The following is a 5,000-nucleotide window of genomic DNA, read 5'->3' as shown; positions in this document are numbered from 1 at the left end:
GCAAACAGTGAATTTGGAGATAAGCCCATTAAAGCAAATATGTCCATGTCTCTCAATCTTTATCTTCAAACAGACCAAATATGTCCATGTTATCATAATCATTATCTCTGAACAGACTAAATATGTCCATGTTATCATAATCATTATCTCTGAACAGACCAAATATGTCCATGTTATCTTAATCATTATCTCTGAACAGACTAAATATGTCCATGTTATCTTAATCATTATCTCTGAACAGACCAAATATGTCCATGTTATCATAATCATTATCTCTGAACAGACTAAATATGTCCATGTTATCTTAATCATTATCTCTGAACAGACCAAATATGTCCATGTTATCATAATCATTATCTCTGAACAGACTAAATATGTCCATGTTATCTTAATCATTATCTCTGAACAGACCAAATATGTCCATGTTATCATAATCATTATCTCTGAACAGACTAAATATGTCCATGTTATCTTAATCATTATCTCTGAACAGACCAAATATGTCCATGTTATCATAATCATTATCTCTGAACAGACTAAATATGTCCATGTTATCTTAATCATTATCTCTGAACAGACCAAATATGTCCATGTTATCATAATCATTATCTCTGAACAGACCAAATATGTCCATGTTATCATAATCATTATCTCTGAACAGACTAAATATGTCCATGTTATCTTAATCATTATCTCTGAACAGACTAAATATGTCCATGTTATCTTAATCATTATCTCTGAACAGACCAAATATGTCCATGTTATCATAATCATTATCTCTGAACAGACTAAATATGTCCATGTTATCTTAATCATTATCTTAATCATTATCTCTGAACAGATGGTGTGCCTGTTATATAAGACTCCACTCACACCAGATAAGGAAGCAAACCAGATAATAACTGAACATCAGCAAGTTCTGTTTAAAATAATAATAATATAAATATATAATATATATAATACACACTATCGTTCAAAAGTTTGGGGTCACTTAGAAATGTCCTTGTTTTTGATATCCACATTTTTTGTCCATTAAAATAACATCAAATTGATCAGAATAGTGTAGACATTGGTAACGTTGTAAATGACTATTGCAGCTGGAAACTGCTGACTTTTAATGGAGTATCAACATGGGAGTACAGAGGCCCACTATCAGCAACCATCACTCCTGTGTTCCAATGACACGTTGAGTTAGCTAATCCAAGTGTATCATTTTAAAAGGCTAATTGATCGTTAGAAAACCATTTTGCAATTATGTTAGCATAGATGAAAACTGTTGTCTGATTAAAGATGCAATAAAACTGTCTTTCTTTAGACTAGTTGAGCATCTGGAGCATCAGAATTTGTGGGTTCGATTACAGGCTCAAAATGACCAGAAACAAAGGACTTTCTTCTGAAACTCGTCAGTCTGTTCTTGTTCTGAGAAATGAAGGCTGTTCCATGTGAGAAATGAAGGCTGTTCCATGTGAGAAATGAAGGCTGTTCCATGTGAGAAATGAAGGCTGTTCCATGTGAGAAATGAAGGCTGTTCCATGTGAGAAATGAAGGCTGTTCCATGTGAGAAATGAAGGCTGTTCCATGTGAGAAATGAAGGCTGTTCCATGTGAGAAATGAAGGCTGTTCCATGTGAGAAATGAAGGCTGTTCCATGTGAGAAATTAAGGCTGTTTCACGTGAGAAACATTTGCCCAATAAGCACTTGTTGTCTCTCAAATACATCTTTACAGTTGTCAGCTAAGCTAGCTAATTGGAGTCTTATTAGCCATAGAGGTGACATCAATCAAAATACGTCAAAGATGGTAACAAGAGATGGTATGAAGAACAAGATACGGCGAGAGCTGAATCTACGAGTCTATGATTCACCACACAGCAGCTTTTTGTCATTGTTGCTATAGCAATTCTATATATATATTCTGACCATTCAGAATCACAACAACACACATCGTTGTCGTGACGATGTCAACCCGCCCGTCTATAGACAGTGGTTTAATCAGTGGACAGACGTCTTGTGATGAGACCCGCTTATTGACTGCCTGCTAAGCTGTGATCCTTTATCACTTATCTAAAACCCAGATTCAAATGAAAGCCCAAAGTCTTTCGTAGGGAAAAGTGATGTGTGTGTGTGTGTGTGTGTGTTGGCTGCCTCAGTGTTCATACATCAGTCAGTTTGACAGGCACGCTCAGAGGTCTGACACACAGATATGACTTCTACTCCCCCCCTCTGTCTCTCTTTATGTCTTTCTTCTTTCTCTCCACTTGTTCTCACTCTAACCCCTCTCTCTCATCTGCTGCTCTGCCCTTTCACTCTATCTCTCTCCTCTCTCTCTTTCTTGTTTTCTGTCTTCAACTCTCCCCTGCTCTCTGTCACCCACTTGCACCACCCCATCACTCTCACCCTTAATCTCTGCTCATTCCTCGCTCCCCTGGCCTCTCTCTCTCTCTCTCACTTATATGTCTCCCCTGGCCTCTCTCTCTCTGCCTTATCTGTCTCCCCTGGCCTCTCTCTCTCTCCCTTATCTGTCTCCCCTGGCCTCTCTCTCTCCCCTGGCCTCTCTCTCTCTCTCCCTTATCTGTCTCCCCTGGCCTCTCTCTCTCCCCTGGCCACTCGCTCTCTTTCCCTTATCTGTCTCCCCTGGCCTCTCTCTCTCTCCCTTATCTGTCTCCCCTGGCCTCTCTCTCTCGCTCCTGGCCTCTCTCTCTCCTGGCCTCTCTCTCCTGGCCTCTCTCTCTCTCTCCTGGCCTCTCTCTCTCTCTCCTGGCCTCTCTCTCTCTCCCCTGGCCTCTCTCTCTCTCTCCTGGCCTCTCTCTCTCTCTCTCCTGGCCTCTCTCTCTCCTGGCCTCTCTCTCTCTCCCCTGGCCTCTCTCTCTCTCTCTCTCTCTCTCTCTCTCTCTCTCTCTCTGTCTCTCTCTCTGTCTCTCTCTGTCTCTCTCTCTCTCTGTCTCTCTCTCTCTGTCTCTCACTCTCTGTCTCTCTCTCTTTCTCTCTCTCTCTCCCCCCTCTCTTTCTCCCCCCTCTCTCTCTCCCATCTCTCTCTCTCCCATGGCTTCTCTCTCTCCCCCTCTCCCCTCTCTCTCTCCCCTCTCTCTCCCCCCTCTCTCTCTCCCCTGGCTTCTCTCTCTCCCCTCACTCTCTCCTACCTCTCTCTCTCTCCCCTCTCCTTCTCTCTCTCTCCTGGCCTCTCTCTCTCTCCCCTGGCCTTTCTCTCTCTCTCTCTCTCTCTCTCTCTCTCTCTCTCTGTCTCTCTCTGTCTCTCTCTCTCTCTCCCTCTCTCTCTCTGTCTCTCACTCTCTGTCTCTCACTCTCTGTCTCTCTCTCTCTGTCTCTCTCTCTCTTTCTCTCTCTCTCTCCCCCCTCTCTTTCTCCCCCCCTCTCTCCCCTCTCTCTCTCTCCCCTGGCTTCTCTCTCTCCCCCTCTCCCCTCTCTATCTCCCATCTCTCTCTTCCCTCTCTCTCCCCTCTCTCTCTTTCCCCTGGCTTCTCTCTTTCCCCTCTCTCTCTCCCCCTCTCTCTCTCTCCCCTCTCCTTATCTCTCTCTCCTGGCCTCTCTCTCCCCTGGCCTCTCTCTCCCCTCTCTCTCTCCCCTGGCCTCTCTCTCTCCCCCCTCTCTCTCCCCTCTCTCTCCCCTGGCCTCTCTCGCCCCTGGCCTCTCTCTCCCACCCTCTCTCTCCCCCGGCCTCTCTCTCCCCTGGCCATTCTCCCCCCCCTCTCTCTCTCTCCCCTGGCCTCTCTCTCCCCTGGCCTCTCTCTCCCCTCTCTCTCTCTCCCCTGTCCTCCCCCCCCTCTCTCTCCCCTGGCCTCTCTCTCCCCTCTCTCTCTCTCTCTTTCCTCTGGCCTCTCTCTCCTCTCTCTCTCTCCCCCCTCTCTCTCCCCTGGCCTCTCTCTCTCCTCCCCTCTCCCTCTCTCTCCCCACTCTCTCTCTCCCCTCTCCCTGTCCCCTCTCTCTCTCCCCTGGCCTCTCTCTCTCTCCCCTCTCTCTCTCCCCCCTCTCTCTCTCTCCTGGCCTCTCTCTCCCCTTGCCTCTCTCTCCCCTGGCCTCTCTCTCCCCTCGCTCTCCTCCCTGGCCTCTCTCTCCCCTGGCCTCTCTCTCCCCTGGCCTCTCTCTCCCCCCTCGCCTACCATTGACTATGTACATACCCAGCGTGCGAAAGAGCTGCAGGAGTTGTGAACCGTTTTTTTGATTATGTTGTTGTAGTTGTGTCTAAGGGGGTCAAATGGGGGAGGGAATGCTGTCAGCTCCTGATAGGTGTTTGTCCCAGTTTGCTGAGGGTGTCAGGTTCTTGTGCAGTTCTGGCGTTGAGGTTGCCACAGACTAGTACATGTCCCTGGGCCTGGAAATGATCGTTTTCCCCCTCTAGGATGGAGAAGCTGTCTTCATTAAAGTATGGGGATTCTAGTGGGGGGATATAGGTATCACACATGAGGACATTTTTCTCTGTTGAGATCATTTCCTTTTGAATTTCTAGCCAAATGTAAAATGTTCCTGTTTAGATTAATTTAGTAAAGTGAGTTAGGTCTGCTCTATATCAAATTAGCATACCCCCTGAGTCCCTTCCCTGTTTCACACCTGGTAGTTTGGTGGATGGGACTACCAGCTCTCTGTAACCTAGAGGGCAACCAGTGGGTCCATCTCCTCTATACCATGTTTCTTGTAGGATGAAAATGTCTGTATTTCCTGCTCTCCATCCCCTCCCCCCTCATCCCAGATTCTCTCATCCCAGGAGGTTATTCTCTTTCTCCCTTGCCCCCCTCTCTCTTTCCCTCTCTCTATCTCTCTATCCCTCTCTCTCTCCTCTCTCTCTCTCCCTCTCCTCTCCTCACTCTATTTATCTCTCTCCCTCTCTCTCTCTCCCCCTCTCCTCTCCTCACTCTATTTCTCTCTCTCTCTCTCTCTGTCTCCTCTCCTCTCTCTTTCTCTCTCTTTCTCCTCCTCATCCACCCCCTCAACTCATCCCAGGAGGTTATTGTCTGGTTGAGTGTTCTCCCGGTCTCCAAACCACCACA

The sequence above is a fragment of the Oncorhynchus mykiss genome, chromosome 9 (genome assembly GCF_057628025.1).
Source record: "Oncorhynchus mykiss isolate SJ-2025 chromosome 9, ASM5762802v1, whole genome shotgun sequence".
NCBI classification, from domain to species: Eukaryota; Metazoa; Chordata; class Actinopteri; order Salmoniformes; family Salmonidae; genus Oncorhynchus; species Oncorhynchus mykiss.
Note: the sequence above shows the minus strand (reverse complement) of the source record.